Source organism: Euprymna scolopes, chromosome 32, assembly GCF_053919585.1.
Source record: "Euprymna scolopes isolate OS-2025 chromosome 32, ASM5391958v1, whole genome shotgun sequence".
Classification (NCBI taxonomy): Eukaryota; Metazoa; Mollusca; class Cephalopoda; order Sepiida; family Sepiolidae; genus Euprymna; species Euprymna scolopes.
In genome coordinates, this window is record NC_136513.1 from 67,349,551 (window position 1) to 67,367,532 (window position 17,982).

General features: G+C 34.1%; 1 protein-coding gene across 1 annotated transcript in view; it reads right to left on the reverse strand.

Annotated features, from left to right (window-relative positions):
* Positions 1–8,786: 8,786 nt before the first annotated feature.
* LOC145256400 (protein FAM161B-like) overlaps positions 8,787–17,982 on the reverse strand; it is a 70,033-nt gene continuing 60,837 nt past the window's right edge. The window contains exon 6 of the mRNA XM_080115262.1: positions 8,787–8,906. The gene's annotated coding sequence lies outside the window, so the exon portion shown is untranslated. The remainder of the gene's footprint in view (positions 8,907–17,982) is intronic.

Here is a 17,982-nt window from a genome sequence, read left to right on the forward strand (position 1 = left end):
AAGCAAAACCAATGATAAAACGGTCAAAAAATCATGCGATGCTGATCCAAATATCAACTTATTTTTATGTGAATGTAGACGAAGGAAACAATCGTGGAATTTCCATGGATTGCACTAGTTATATTAAATATAAAAAAAAAAACATCATCACAATAAATGAACTCTGCATTTGAAGAAGACCGAAGGGCAAATCAATCAAAACAGAATTAGAAATAGCAATGCCGATGAGGTCAACAGTCTAAAAAAACAACAATTTCAATAGTGATATCTCGTCATTAAAAGAATCAGGGCAAAATTTAGAAATAAAAATGATGTCATGATTTTTCTGTCAATAATTATTTGAATAAACAATGTAGTAGTAGTAGTAGTAGTAGTAGTAGTAGTAGTAGGTGGTGGTCGTCGTGTTGGCGTCATGAAATATTTTATGAAAATCAATGTTAGAAAATCCCCAATCCATCTTTAATCTATATCTATATGCAAGTATACATATAGGTGTGTGCATATGTTTATATATTTGTATGTACAGGTTTCATTCTTAAACTAATTATTCGGGCATTATGAGTTTTGGAACATAGCTGCTTGATGCAAGGGGTCGTAAAATGGCCTTATTTAGTTTAATTTAATTTTATACAAAAGAGGCAAAGGGAGAGTGTGAAGATTTAAATATCTCAGATTCTTGTGGAATTTTAACAACAAATATTAATAACTATTCACCAAATTTCAGTTTCTTTGGGATGTTTTAAAGACCTTTTAAGGGGCATAATATGGCCACAACTTCCCATTTGAAAATTCAAGGATTTCAGATTTGCATTAAACCTGATTCAGTAATTAGACACAAATTAAGAAATATTCTCTGAATTTAAATTTTTTCTTAAGATCGCTTAGGCTAAAGTCTTAAATTTTGGATATTTTCTAAAATTAAAATCATGCAACGGATTGTAATAAAAATGAAGACCTTTTTAAATAATCAAAAAGGTTTTATTCAACATAAAATACAACCAGTAGGGATGCATAACAAACGAACAACAAAAGAACGACAAACAGAACGAACATGCCAATTTCCAATGTTATTTTTAAGTCTATACGGTGCACGCATACTAACGCTACACACACCATAACAATGGTCATCTTTGTCAGACTTTTATTTAAATTTTCGGTTACCGATGATCTTCCCTGTTTTGTTGATTCTGGAAAAAAATCTCAAAACGCCCTTCTTCAAGTCTGCTCTTCTGTTTCTGAACACTTCGTTTTGTCAACTCAAGAGAAAGATTCACCATTTGGTGTGGCATTATTCTTAGAGGGTTCCTATTGAACACTCACCTCCGGTTCAGAGTTATTTGATGGGGTAGACTCTTGTGGTTTACAATGATCAGTGAGGACAGGAGATCCCAGGTTTGTAAAGGATGGGTCAGTGGCAAGAGTGGGAGCTAGGTCTTCTGTCGAGACTGTTGACTGACGGCCGACTGGGAAAAGAATTCTGGAAAAATTGGGAGCTCCCGATATTATTTCTATTGGTTCTACTAGGGGGTCAGACTTGTGTTGACAGACAAACTTTCTAAGGCGAGCTGGGCCTCCTTGAAATCACTCAGGGAAGGTGTATCCAACCTTCTTGAAAAACTGAACATTCTCTCATGTGGAGTTGTGTTAATTGCTTTACAAAGGAGAGATCGAATAGAATGCAAAGCAATGTCAAGTACTTCATGCCAATGACGATCATCCAGTTGCCTGGTCTTGAGGGCGAGTTTGATCGTTTTCTAAATTGCACCATTTACTCTCTCGCATTGTCTGTTGCTGATTGGATGGTATGGAGTTGAATTGGTAATCACAACTCCATGTTGACAGAGAAACTCTTTTAGTTCACCTGAAATGAACTGAGTTCCTCGATCACTATGGATGGAATCTGGGCAATCAAAGAAGGTGTTATGGGGTTAAATGGTAATAAAACAAAAAGAACACAGGATTTTTAGGGAACGAAACATGTAGAAAATTCACATATATTACAGGCAAAGCGAGTTGAGCAATACCATTCTTCAACGGTGGAGTGTTTGCAACCGACCTCCTTGGTCGCATCATACCATTACCAGTATTCATTACCTGAAGTGACGCCACCAGAGGAAGTGACGTCATGAGATAGTCCATTAATCCCATGGAGGGGCGTCTCCAATACCCCACTCTCAAGCTTTTTGTTCGTAAAAGCTGTCAGCACCTCTTCCTTTTAGGGTTTACCTCAATGGATCTCTAAACTTTCACTTATGGAATGACCGCTGTAGTTCAGGTGTTGGTTGAGGAGGTTCAAGATCAAAAGTTTCGAAGACAGAGTCTATTGGCTCATCTTTCAATGGTTAATTGTCGCTGGTTTCAACTGATCGACATCTTCTTAGTTGGTTCTGGTGACGTTTGTGGGTATATGTTGGTCCTTGGATGATATATACCATGTCACCGACTCTCTTAGTAATTGTACCCACCTCCCAGAATGATGTGTTGTTTTTATAACTTTTGAAAAACACTCTTTCACCTGACCTGAAACGTTTACTGGCTACATAAGTGGTCACTAGTGGCCTTGACTGTTTGGATAAGAGCTTGTCAAAAACGGATCTCACTTTCCGTGCAAACATCATTTCTATAGACGAAACTGCTGTTGGTGTGTTCGGGTTGGGTGTAATCCTATACACATGTAGACATTGTTGAAATGCTTCCTTTTTAATCTCTGGTAGAGACACCAGGAGTTCTCTGATGTGTTTCCCACCATCGTTTTTATTTCCCCGTCTGTCCGCAAAGTGGCAATGATGGAATCTTCAAACGGATCCCTTTTCAATAGTATCAACCTAGATAGGCTATCCGCATGGCTAACTTGTTTTGAAGACAAGTACTCTTTAGAGTGCTTCGGCCTGGGAAATTCTTTTGGTGGGTGTTTTTTAGCTTCCGGCTTTTCAGCTTCAGTTTTTCTGCCTCCTTTGGCAGATTCCGTTAAAGCTTCCTTTTTCAATTTCTCTACAAATGGGACGTTACGTTTCTTCTTGAAGACGGGCAGCGTGTTTTTTTTTAGTTCGAATCTTGCTATAGCCTTTGTACATTTTTCTAGTCCTGGTGAGAATACCTCTGGAAATTCTACTTTTAACTCGTCCTTCAGTTGTTGCGCTTCCGTAGACAAGTCTTCTACCCTATGACAGAATTTATTCATAGGTTGGTCTTAATTCGAATCGCTCCATTCAGTCAGTACCGAACAGGTTTTTGGATGTCCTATGTACATACGCTTTCACTTTTTAAATAATATCATTTAAGGTAACCGGGAGTGTGAGCTCTCCTTAAAATTCAACTTTATTGCCTGTCACAGCTCGAGCTGATTTGTCTGTTTTCCGCATGGTTGGTTTTCTTAGCCTTTTCCACGTCTTAAACTTAATGATGGACAGGTCTGATCCGGAATCCAATTGTAGATGCGCAGTTTTATTTGTGATGTTAACTGTGACATATTTGCATCGGTTCTTATCCAAATCCAAATCAAATCTAGTCTGTCGGACACTATTCTTGTCCTTGTTCTTCCTGCACTGGGTCGCTTTGTGGCCCTTTCTGCCACATTCGTTGCAGTACTTATGTTTGTAAAAACATTGACTTGACCAATGTTTCCCACCGCAGCAATAGCACAAGCTTGTAGGGGATCCGGGTCTTGTGACTTGGTGGTACTTATCAGGTGTAGCCTGAGTTTTCTTACTTCCAGCTTTGCTTTTTCGGGGTGAGTATTTTTCCGGTCTGAAGGTCGTCCTTCTAATGACTGTTGCGCCTGACTCCTCAACGTGTCTTGAGTTGTTCCTTATGCAGACTATACGTTGACAATCATCGGCCAACTTCTGGAGGATGAGGCCCTTTTTTCTCTCAAGTCTAGAGAGAACATGTCATCTAATCTCAGCGTTTTTGGATGAGACTAGACTCTGCACAAAAATTAAACACTTGAAGTCATCTGCCGATAAGTCAGATAGACAGAAATCATCGCAGTGTGTATTTACCACGGACGCGAAGGTCAGGTAATCGTCGATGTCACTTTTTTGCAGGTTAAAGCACTTCCATCTTCTATGAAGGAGCGTAGAATTCGGGCTGAACAGTTCGGATAAAAGTTTGACTACTTCAGAGAATTCCAATTCACTCATCTTCCTGGGGAGAATATAATCCACAAACTTGCTATGTTTTGTGGTCCCTAATTTCATCAAAAGTAGGCAAACTTTTTTAGCATTGCTCCACTCTTGACAATCCACGATGAATAGGTCTTTATACATCCAATAGAAAGCATCAAACGTCCCATCCAACTCGGGTTGATAGTTGAACGTTTCTATAGCATTCCATATTGTACTTTGGGAAAAAGCAAAGCCGTCGTCCCTGTGTTCCATTCTATCGAATATTTTTAACAAAAGCTCTTCTCGTCTCTGTTGTTGGAGTAGCATTCTCTCCTCCAACCCTTGTTGCCTCTCTTGAAATTGTAATTGGAGCTGTTTATCACGTTCTTTTAAATTTTCCTCAGCTTTCTGCTGCTGGTCCATCTGGGCCTTGATTAGCTGTATTAATACTGCTTTAACCTCCTCCATCATGTACTGGCTTTTCCAAGTGCATGAAAAAAATTTATTTCCGTTTTTGACTGGAGAAGAGAGATAAAATAATAATAAAAAAAGAAAATGTCCTTTTTTGAGTGTGTGCGTATGAAAAGGGAGCAATGTATACCTTGCTTATTGGTAAAAACCTTAGAGATAACCCAATATGAGGGTGGACAAAAAAATTTTTTTTTTACTTGCGAAACAAAAACAAAAAGAATATATGTGTGATACCATATAGTTGCAAAAGAATAACAATAATTGCGAAATTGTCTAAAATTGTCTGGAAGTTAACCAAAATAGTTGTTTGTCTTTTATGCATATGTTGGGGGGGGGGTTCCCATGCGGAAGAAAAAAAATTTTCACTTTAGAACCGATAGTTAAAAATAGAATATTTCAGAAAATTCCACTCAATGAAAAAGTATTCATTTAGTCCAAGTAAAACAAAAAGGGTGAAAAAAAACATTTCTCTCCCATTAAAATATTGCATAAAGTTAGCAGCATAAACAAAGGCAGAAAACAAACTTTTCACTTCATTTGAAAAATGTTCAAATTTGCATACGAATAAACAGTCGACAAGTGACAATAGAATTGTTCTCGCAGTGAAATTGGGTCAATATTTTTCTTTTTTTTCTTTCTTTCACTAAACAACCAAACTAACTTTTACGGCCTTAACAAAATGCGTTAAGCACAGTTCTTTTCAACTTAAATATAGAGACAAAAAGGTTAACTTACAATTTAGTCGATAACTTTGCCATGTGTTCGTTTTTAAGATTTTGTTTTTAGAACGTAATTGCCAGCCAAATTCTTAGCTTGTAAATCCAAAGATCTTTTGAAGTCAATTAGAATTTCATTCTTTTTTTTGTGGAGTTATCCCGTGTGAAAGTCGAATCCCTCGTTGCCAGTTGTTATGGAGTTAAATGGTAATAAACGAAAGGAACACAGGATTTTTAGGAAACAAAACATGTATTCACATATATTACAGGCAACGCGAGTTGAGCAATACCATTCCTCAACGGTAGGGCGTTTGCATCCGACCTCCTTGGTCGTATGCCAATCTCTGACTGCCAGGCACCAGTACTCATTACTGGAAGTGACGTCACCAGAGGAAGTGACGTCATGAGATAGTCCATTAATCCATGGAGAGGCGTTTCCAACAAAAGGGAAATAAATTCTGGAGACATTTTATGACAGTTTTTTTTTATATATCCTGGCATGGATAGACAAAAAGATAACATGAATATTCATCTACGATCACGAGTTGGTATTTGAAATTATTCGTAGATGGTTTGGGGCTCATGAAATCTATTGAAAGGCGTTCAAAATAGGATTGAGAGTAGATTAAACGACCTGAATGGGGTTTGAAGAATCTTGGTTTAAGTTCAGCACATATTTCACATTCAGCGCAAGTACATTTAGCATCTTCCATAGAGAATGGTAGATTCTTCTGTCTCACAAAATACTCATACTGCAGATCTTTTAGTGATAATGAGCATGAAGTAGAGTATGAACGAGAAAGAGTATCTGCAGAGCTATTAAGGGAACCTGGTCTATATACTATATCATAAGAATAGCTGGAACGTTCAAGTCTCCATCACAGTAGTTTATCATTTTTAATGCGGTTTGGTGTCTGAGTGTTGAACATAGATGAAGCAGCTATTAGTCAGTAATGATGGTAAAATGTTGACTGAGTAAGAGATCACGCCATTTACACACAGATTCGACAATGGCTGCTGATTCACGTTCTAATGCTGAGTGTTGACGCTCCGACTGCGTCAGGGTCCTTTACTCCTGATCTTAAATGGAACACATACATTAAATCCATTGCCAAGGCCGCTGGAAAAATGGTGGAATCCTTCTATCGATCAAGTAGATATCTCACTGCTGATGCAATTCTCTATCTATATAAGAGCCAGGTACGTCCAAGGATGGAGTACTGTTGCCACATTTGGGGAGGAGCTGCTAGAAAGGACTTATCCTGCCTTGATAGAGTTCAAAATAGATTTCGTAACCTTGTAGGGGATGTCCTTTTCTCTTCCCTGCAACCTCTTTCTCACAGAAGAGATGTTGCGAGTTTGTCTCTGCTTTATCGTTATTTTCATGGTAGGTACTCGGCTGAGCTCCAATTTATGCTCCCCTCTTGCCAAACTTTCACAAGAAACACCCATCTAGCAGAAAACATTATCACTAATTTCCCTCACTCTTTATCTGTGCCTAAACCGAAACGTAGATTCTTTCTTAGGACTGCACACCTATGGAATTGCCTTCCGTTTTCCTGCTTTCCAGCTGACTACAATATGGTTGTCTAGCATAACCAAGTTTTTGATGAGCCGTTCCATATAAGTTAACAAATTTACCGAATTTCCATTACTAACGATTACTATATTGTCCAATTTCTACTGTACACTCTTTAACCCTTATCCTCGAGTAGCCTCTTGGCCTTGATAAGTGGTGATGCCTATGTAAAAAAATATATATATATTGTTGATGTTTAAATATAATAATTTTCTAACTTTGAATAAAATACTAAAAAATCAAATAATTTTCACATTCTTGATGGTCAATCATTTTTGAAGATTTGGTCTATCGTATGAAAATGAATTTTGATAGAAAAATATTGCAGCAGGATGGTTATTTATTTCCTTTGCAACTTCTATAAAAAGTGCAAAACGTCAGGCTCCCAAATATTTCAAATCGGTCAAAAATATTGAATACTATTTATAAAACTACATTAAAATTGACTTTATATGGTTTTTTAAAAAATTGAGTTAAAACTATTTTTTTCAAATAATTAAAAAATGTCAAATTTTGAGATTGTCTAATTTTATGAATGGGTTTTCATTTCATTAAAATCTGTATAAAAATGTTTTTTTGTTTTTTTTAATTTTGATATTTTTATTGTTTTGCTGTTTGAAGCAACAGATTTTTACAGCATAGTTTTTCTCAAAAACTGGAAATGATCACTTAGACTGCATCTCTACGTGCATAAAAGTGTTGAATGGAAGAGCTAGAGCCTAAGTAAAAATTCTGAACTTCACCTTTTAGAGTGAAGGTCATTTTTCTCCTCTTTTGGTAAAGAATCCATATCTATACATGTGTGTGATCGAAAGGGGCAATATGGACAAACATAAAACGTATGAACTACTCTCTTTCTTTCTACATAGTTTTAGCTTACTCGTTCCTTTTCCGCAACTTTTAGATTTTCTCGGTTCCATGAAAATGCAGTATTCAACAATTTCTTATTGTGGCATCTCCAAGAATTACTCTTGTCCTACTCATTTATTACTACGCTTCATTGTCATTTCAAACGTGCTTCTCTCTAACAATATCCATTTTTTTTTCTGTTTACCTATTCTAAATACTTCTTCCAACCATTCCTTCATAGTATATCTGAAAACCTGACTTTCTCAGCCTTCTTCTTGGCTTTGTATATTGTTCTTCTTGCTTCCCTCTTTGTCTCTAGATATACATCATTATTCACTAAATCTTTTATCTACTAACTCTTATGATTTCACTTTTCTTTAATACACCTCTTAATTTCCTCATTCTGCCACCATCCTATGCCTTGGGAGTCTTCCATATGTATAAAATTCTCTACATGAGATTTTTTAAAAAGTAGTCCCAAATCTCTACATGCTATTTAATGTGCCAAATCTCCATGTGCTCTCTCTAAGCGAACTATGAGGGCAGAACCTCTTAAAACTTCAAATACTTGTATTCGATTTTAATAAAATTTAAACCATAAGTATAAAACATTAATTGTGGGAGTTGTTCAAAATTTCATTTTCTTCTGGAGCAAAACGGAGAGATGCAGTAAAAAAAAGAAAGTGATATGGTGTTGTGAGTATAGTGAAAAAGGTACATGGAAATCTTCTTCATTAATATAAACATACATCTGTACGTTCACTGCACAGGCCTTGATTGTCCACTCGTTGTGAGGATCTGTGTTTTATTGAACTCCCTCTGCTAATCCTCTTCCTTCCAACATATTCGTTACATCATGTCTGGTAGTGATTGTCTTGACACAAAGATGCATAGACAAGCACGTTTTCTAATTAGTTTTATCAATCATGAAATTGTTTCTGTTTGTCAAGTAAATGAAGTGGATATTACAATGAAAATATTTCTTTCTTTTTTAAATTTTTAATTTTATTTCCAATTATAAAACGTAAGAAATGTTTATTCACTTTTTACAATTTTTGAACTAATCTTTTATATTCATGTATACATAAAATAAATAGTGATCAAAATAGACCGTGATATTTTTTTTTTTGGGGGGGGGGCTCACTCTTGACAGATTCTTGACCCATTACTCTTTAAAATTGGAATCTGAAAAGAGAACAAAACAATTTTAGATACGTTGAGTTAAAAAATCCCTCACTATAAAAGTATATATATATATATATATATATATATATATATATATATATATATATATATATATATATATATATATATATGAGTATTTATTTGTCTATCTATCTATCTAGACAACAGTTATCAAGGAAAAATGACAGAAAAAACTGAGAAAGCAAATAGCAAGTCAGATTCACCTATTTCCATATTTTCTTTCACCTTTTCTTTCTAATTTATACATTTTTTCCAGTTTGAAACGCTTTCTTTCTTATTTCTTTTTTCCTCTGCGATTCTGAATTATTTTATATAAATATGAATATTAGTGCAAACACTAGAGAAGAATGAATTTATTTTCATCGTTTTTGATGGGCGATGTGTGTATTTATATATTAACTGAAATACTGTTCTGCAACAGGTGAGAGGTTACAGCTATCAACTACATACAATGGGTAGTTCTTCAATCCACATTCATCGGCAGAACCAGATGGCTGTCTCTCTGAAGTCGCAGTGATGATGAAGCTGCCAAAGTTTTTTGTGTCTTCCTTTCTCGTCTGCTGGTGGTTGTAAAAATGGATATCATAAAAAATAAAAGCTACATGTCATTTCAGACTTGTTTTCATGACGTAATTTGCTGTACGCATCAAACTAGTTATATTCTTTTTAACTTCTAACGGACTTTTCCATCCTTTCCCCTTATTTGAAACTTATTTAATCCATTTATCAATGAATTCCAATTAAAATAATATATTATTTAATCCAGTCTTAATTTTACACACACACATTTAAATATTTTTACATTAATTATTACATCGTCCTCGCTAAAGACAAATATTTTTTAAAATTTGTTGAAATAATTAACTTGAAGAACCTTGTGAAAATTTCACTGTTAATTAAAGATGATGCGTTTTAATTTATATACCTATCCATTGATATCTATCTATTATTATATAGAATCATGCCGGTTGCTAAAACAATTGCTAACCCCAATGCTTGTGTGGCGTGATTTTTTTCTTCATCTTCCTCTTTCATTCTGACCATGTTGTCGTCCCTTGTCGATCACTGAGGTCATGTGCACTGATTTACAAATATACAAAAATAAAACAACAAAGACTTACAAGAGAAAACAATACATCCATTGTGTGTAAATCAGTTGTTCAAAATTTAAAATATGTCAGAATATCATTGAACAACATACTTATAAGATTCTACACCTTTTCACTATGATTAAGAAAAATAAATAATTCATTAATTAATTGCTATGAAAGCAGCAACTGTCCTTTGCAAAACAATTCAACAGAACAAAAAGAGGAGAACCCAAAAACAAAAAAGAAATAAGACACAATGAACAGTTTCTGCTAGTAAATAAAGCAATAAAAGCTACAATAAAATAACCATAATTTCATACATAACATTTTAATAGATAATAAAGAAAATGCTATCACTTGATCTCACCTAGTTTTGTTTTGATAGTAGTTCTGTGTTAAGTAATGTAAACAATTTATCTATTCGTCTGTGCTATTAAACTGATTTCTTTTAGCATCATCATTGGATACATGACAGTCTTATACATTGAAAATTTATTCTTTTTTTCTTTAATTTTGAAATCAAACTTTTTGGAATATACATTCACTTCTTTAAATAAATGTGACTGCGATTTTTCTCATTTTCATTTTCACTAAAAATGTTTGATGTAATTCCTACAGTTTTCTTTTTCCCTTCTTTTTCTTGTTCTCTGTTTTGCATATATGTCTATTTTTCTAAATAAATGTGTGTGCTATTTGTTTTTTTATACTTAGGACTGGGCTGGTTAGATATTTTTCTTATTTTTCTCCTGTTAGTTATTTTGATTCCTTTCTTTTCCTCCATCTAGTGATTGTAGCTTTTTATTGACAATTCTTTTTTTTTCAAATTTCCCTTGTTGAAACAATCCTGGTCACAGCACCAGAATTAAAAGTAGGTTGCATAGCCATGTCACGTGTACATCATGACCAGAGAAACATATCATGTACTCGAACCCACCTCCTTAGTCTGGAGAAGGACCATACTCCACAAGCATGTACTCCAAATCCTAGTCTGGAGAGGAACTATGCCCCACAGACTTTGAGAAGTCCACTCTATCACGTGTCTAGTTAGAGAAAGAGACTGGCTGTATCAGCCAGTTATTACTCTCCCTTCTTCTATCCCTTGGTATCCAACATGGTTAGAGCCCTGTTAGTATATATTATATATAAATTATTATCAGTGTAAGAAGATTTCTTGTGTCATTTTTTTTATTTCAATAGTTGGAATCAAACCTTTTGCTTATACAAAATTGAATCATATTTATCTTCCTTGACTGGATCATTTATTACCTCTTATTTTAATCAGTGATTTCATTTTAACTTTTAATGAAAAATATATATAAATATCATAAAAACATTTTCAAGATAATTTGAAGTAACTCCTAAGTTCGTTTCAATTCTCATTTCAGATTTCACAGTACCAGACAAGATTACCTAATGATCCAGTCTCACTTTGATTGGAAAAATAAAACCCCACCTTGAAAGAAATATGTTACACAACTAAATGACATGTTAATTTGTGACATTTTTGCAATTTTGTGTCTAAGATTGAGACAATTTAAGCTTGTGATAATTGGAAGAGAGGATAATTTTTATCCTCATATCTTCATCATTTTATCATATACATGTGTGTGCGTGCGTGTGTGTGTGTGTGTGTACTTATTTCTGACTGTATACAGTATGTTATGTAGCAAGCTGCTTTCTTTGTTGTTGATGTAATTGTTTGTGCGAATAATATTACTAAAAGTATTGCTTAGTCCACAGGGTTGGAAATAAGCAAAGAATAACACAGGGTGAAAAATGAGATTTATACGGGGCAAACTTGCATCTCAGATGGATGTGGTCTTGGACTATTTAACTAATGAACCAGAGAGAGTTAAAATTGAACAAACAACTCATCTCCCAAGTTCTACAGTTATTTCTTGTCTACGATTTTACTAATAATGTAACCATGTAAACATGTGCAAGGCGGTTGATAGTCACAAACATGTAGATGACAAGTCGGCAATGGGAGAAAAATGGGAGGAAAAGAGAAATCAGCAAAGAAATGACCTTTGAATATGTTTTTTAGATATGAAGTTCACGCTGTGATTTTGACCCACTTCAGGTTTTTTAAAAGAAAGTAATGTTCTTACCAGACGGTGGATTTCATAGCCAATAAAGGTTGTTTTTACAAGATGTTATAAATAAGTTTCCAAACTTTTTTGTACAGGTATTTAAAATTGCTGTAGACTTGTGAAAATTCAATATGTTATTACTGTACATCTTATGAGATGACTGACTAATTTTTATGATTTCAGGTTCAAATGAACAGCTACAGCAGAAATTGCAATACACCCTACTAAAGTCTGATTGTCACAGCTGGTGAATTTCGAAAATGCAATCTGGACGTGAGGACACATTAGAAGAACCATATGCAATAAATTCTGTTTTAAACTTGGAAAAAAATGCCACAAAAATGTATAGAATCCTTCAGACTGCTTTTGAATCATATTACATGAATCGAGCATCAGCTTTTGAGTGGCATGAGGGATTCAAGGAAAGCAGGAAATCTGTGAGGGACGATGAGAGGTGTGGGAGAAGTAAGGAAGTCAGAACACCAGAATTGATTGGCCAAATAAAGAATTTCATGAATAAGGACCGTCGTGTGTCTATAGAGACAATAAGTGCACAGTTTGATGTCAGTGTAGGAACTGTACACACAATTATTCGCAAGGAACTGAAAATGTGGAAGATCTGTGCAAGGTTTGTCTCAAGGGTGCTCAGAGAAGACAAAAAAGGAAGACCTTGTCATGGGCATCAAGACAGTTCCTCGCCCTCCCTATAGTCCAAACCTTGCTTCCTGTGACTTTTGGTCATTCCCTAAGCTCAAGGAAGACCTTAGAGGCTGTCATTATGAGATAATTGAGGAGAGGAAAGAGGCTGTGATGAGGGTTATTGATACACTCACACAAGAGGACTTTCATGAGGCCTTCCAGAAGTTGTTGGAATGGTACAAGTGCATTGCAGTCAAAGGAAATCACTTCAAAGAGTTTCATGTGTGCATGCTATCAATAAAAATGCCCATGCGAAAAAAGTCTGGAAACTTATTGAAGGCATCTCGTATGTCCACAGATTAACAGCTGATAATTTCAAGTGATTTCCTAGTGTGGTCTAACTAATATTTTAATATCTTTATCCCAAATATTCTAGCTGGATGAGTAGGTGGGGGCGGACAGTTGATTTTCTGTAGTTTTTAGAGACAGATCAGCCCTTGAACCTTAAGCTTTGAACTGTGTTCAGTAGGAAAATATTTTTGCCTTGATTTGTAGGCCTGTCGTTTGGTAGAATAAAATAAATCTCTCAAAATAAAACATTGTTACTTGTTTCAAACTAGAGTTTTTGTTTGGAGAGAGAATCCTTTAGCTGTAGCAGTAACAGAGACCACGTGACTGATACTGTGACTGGCGTCAGAATTGAGTATCAAACTCAGATGTAAAAAACAAGTGGATAATCACGGCTCACAGTGAATGTACTCAGATGCCCGTTCACAGCCATATCTTTGCCACATTAGTGACCGAATACAATGAATGCTTTTTATCATTGGATATTTATTTCTAACATTATATAAACTATGTTATGTATCAAGCTAATTTTTCATGCTGAGTTGGCAGATAATATTACTTAGCAAGTGGTTTTATGAGGCTGGAAAGAAGCAAAGTGAATAAATAATCGCTTGTTTAGTAATATTATCTGCACCAACAATGGCATAAAATAGCAGCTTTAATACCTAAAATATAACAGCATATATAATATGAATATGCAGATAAAATTCTCCAATATCATTGTAAATTCATTTTTGACGCTTATTTCCAAATTCGTTCAGTTTATTCAAATTTTCTACTCTAATGCTATGAACGAAATGTTGATTAGGTAATTTGTTTCAACAATTCTATTAGAGAAATAAATTAATTTCATGGCAGACTTGTCTTTTGAAATCTTTCTTGTCAATAAATTTCCAGTGTAAGGAGAGGTGTTACAAAAAAAGTGTGTTCCATATTTAAAAATGTTATTTCTTTATTTTAAAACTCTAATAAATATTCACATATTCTTCTCTGTTGTAAAGTAGTTAAACCTAAATATTTTTCTTCAATTGAGATATTTTATCACTTTTATTAGTTTAGTCACTTTCCTTTGAATTCTTCCTAATTCTAATTCTTATGTTTAGCTACTGGTGCTCAGTGTAATACCTTCATTTATATACGATTAGCCTGGGTGCCCGGCATTGCCCGAATGTTTAGAGGTGTGGGTTTAGCAAAAAAAAAAAAAAGTGGTAGTAGGCAGACAGGCTCGAACCTGTGACGCAAAGGCAGAAAAGAAAGTGAAAGAAAACCTGATGTCTTACCCCTACTCCATGATGCGACCGGAAGTTTGGGACGTTGAAATTAATAAAGTCATTCCAACCGATGACTTGCAAAAATAGCGACGCAAAAAAACAAAAACGACCCTCCTTGTAGAAAACTACCCAGTTGAGGGTGAAGGAATGAATGTTTTTGACCAATTTTTAAATATTTGTCGTCCGAAGGATCGAGATTCCAAAACGATACTGATCTGGTGAAAATCCGTCGTCTCTGTCAAAAGACATACATATATACATACATGCATACATACAAACATACATACATGCATACATACATACATACATACATACATACATGCATACATAGGCAGACATACATACATACATACATGCATACATACATTTAAACAGACAGGTGAGATTTATTTTACAGACTAGCAGGAATCCCTAGCGTTGCCCGGATGTTTGTATGCGTGTGTGGAGGAAAAAATAAATGTGGTAGTAAGGAAGGCAGGCTGGAACCCGAACAGTGAAGGAGGAAAATAAAAGCATTAGTAGGCAGGCAGGCTCGAACCCGTGACACGATGCGAAGGGAGAAAAGAAAGTGAAAGAAAACCTGAGATTTTACCGCTGTGCTAAGACAGAAGAGAAAATGAAAACCGTTCAAATTTAGCGATTGAAAAGTTGATATGAAGAAACTGAAAGTTAAGTGAATGAGTTCACGCTGTTACAGCTTTCCACCCACTGTATTTCTTTCCCCATGATGTTGGGGAAAACCAGTTACCTACTAAAAGGGAGTGTCCAAATGAATAGCATTTGTCTGGTATGAAGGGTTTCCCCCACAGTGATCAAAACTAATTGCGTTCTGGATGTCCAGGCCATGAAGGCCAAGGCGGCTGCCTTAGCTCCGGTATTAGTTTCGCTTTTATATGAAAAATCTGAACAAACACGTGAGAGGGTGGAATAGCACAAATTTTATAAAAGTCGATCAAAATAAATGTAGACACGACGTCCCTTCACAAATCGTAAATATTATGATCTAGGGAGTATATGAAAAGTTGTAAAAAATAGTAACCCCACCCCCTCAAATAAGGCCTTTGCTAGACACAAAAATGCGTGCGCGCTACTTTTGCCTTATATATATATATTGATTAAAGATTAATTATGTGTATATGTTTATATATTTGTATGTACCAGATTCACTCATAAACTAATTAACCAATCATTATGAATTTTGGAACGTATCTAATGGGCACATACATAGCTATATTTAGTTGACTTTAGTTTTATGCAAAGGAGGTAAAGAAGAGGTTAAAATTGCATCCGATATTTTGAGAAATTTTAACAACAGGTATTTCAATTAATATTCTCCAAATTTCAGTTTCGTTGGAGTATTTTAAAGGATTTTTAAGGGGGGGGGCATAATATGGACATAACCTTCTATTTGGAAACTTAAATATTTCAGATTTGCATTAAATTTGATTCAGTCAATTAAATAAGTTTCATTGAATTTGAATTTCTTCAAAAATTTTTTTGAATTTTACACATTTTTCTAAAATCAAAATTATGTAATGGATTCAAATCAAAATTGGAATAAGGATTCGAGGCATAAGGTTTAGTAGTATAGTATATTGATTTTAATTTTATTAAAAGGAAATAAAAGTGGTGGAAAAATATTGTTCAGAGAATTTCATTTTACCCATGAATAGCTGTATGTTTTGAGCACATTTTTTTTTATATCTTAACTCAAATATATAAGTAATTTGCCATCACCAAACACTTTGAAGCATTGCCAGATTTCTCCCACATCAACCACTTAAATTCTCAAAACATGGAAAAAAGTAGATTTTACTTCAGAATTGCAACATTGATAATACCGAGAATCATGAGTGCTTGGTTTAGTTCCGCAACAAAGAGATATTCAAGAATCGCTCAAGTTGAATCTTTTGCCATCTTTTGTTGATGATTCTACTTTACATGGACAAAAATGCAAAAGGGCAAACAACCATGATAAACTATTATTATTGACATTGTTGCTATAATAAACTCATCACTAAGCACTAATTTATATGTTGTCGATTGGTAATGTGGAATAATCCAGGCTACCTCCTGAGGAATAAAATGAACTAATACAACTCTACTTAGAGACTGTGTGTGGTAGCAGTGTGAGTTGTATTTAGTATTTTCTACGTTACTGTATCAGCTCTAGCTATTTTATGCAAGTATAAATCCTCTGTCAAAAGTAATGGAAAAAAATTATCCTTCGCCAGTATTCACACAAATATTCAGATTCATATAAAATATCGTTTGGATCGGTGAAGATAAAAAAGAAAGAAAAAACAGAAAGAAAACGTTTCAAATTAGAAAGCTAAAAAAAAAAGAAAGAAAAACGTATCAATCGGCATAGGAAGTAGAAAGAAAAGAAAGAAAGGAAATGTTTTATTATAGAAACACAGTGAAGTAGATTCGTCTGGCAATTTTTTAATCACTAATTTTTGTGTGATAAAACTACTTATATTTATATACTTTAAAATTAATAGATTTTAAGAACGTTCAAAGAAGGTGGTGATAAAAATAACATATTTAAACAGTTAAGTAAAGCATTGGTTCCTTATACTGATGCTTTTAAATCGTATAAAACTAAACAAAGTAGATGGAAAGCTAAAACTACATTAGTCATGTATTAAAAAAATCTTATTGATAATATTTTAATCTTTTTTTATATTTTTAAATCAACTAATAGATATACAGAGCATTAGCAAATAAAACTGCAAATATATAAATAGAATATTAATAAAAAGAAAGGGGTGATAAGTATGTATAGTGGGTTCGTCTGAATTATATAAATGCAGTAGATTTGTAAAAATAATTGTTTCTTTTTTGAAGACGGATGATTGACGTAAGTAAGAATTAAAGTTTCTTTTATATATAACATGAATAGGTTAGTCTAATTAATCTGGTACAAAAAAAAAAAAAAAAAAACTGGATCCATTTTCCAGAACATTTTTTGTTCTTTTATTTAGCGGAGGTGGTGTTTGCTCAGCACTGCTGGGGAGCCATGATTTGTTTTGTTTTTAAATCCTTGAAACAGTATTTCATGGTAAACAACAAATGATCCTTGAAATAAAATTAGAAGTATTGCTAGTTCAGCGATTGCAAGAGATTAAACGTTTACTCTCAAACTTTTTACTTTTGATAACAATTCGACGAAAGTAAAAAGTTTTACTAAAGGTAAAAAGTTTTTAAAACCTTTAATATTTGAACTAATTTTTTAAATATAATTTAGCAATTTAAATAATATTATTAAAAGTAAATATACATTATAAATAGAGGTTTTGTCGATCTGTCTGTCCGCCTGTCAGTCACAATTTTTTAAATGCAATAAATACATTATGGAATTTGTCTCATTTTGAAATGTCAAAAATCTGAACTACTTTTAGAAATGTGGAATTATACATTTATTGTAATTAATAAATTCCAAACAAATAAAGCATATGCCATGAAATTGAAACTCAATGTTATGTTCTACCAACTGACTTATTGAGAGTTTCTTATAAATAAAGCTTAAACTATTACCTTAAAAAATTATTATAGCTTTGGAGTGACGTAAAAATCATGTGCACTGCTAGAAGAGTTGATGGATAAGTGA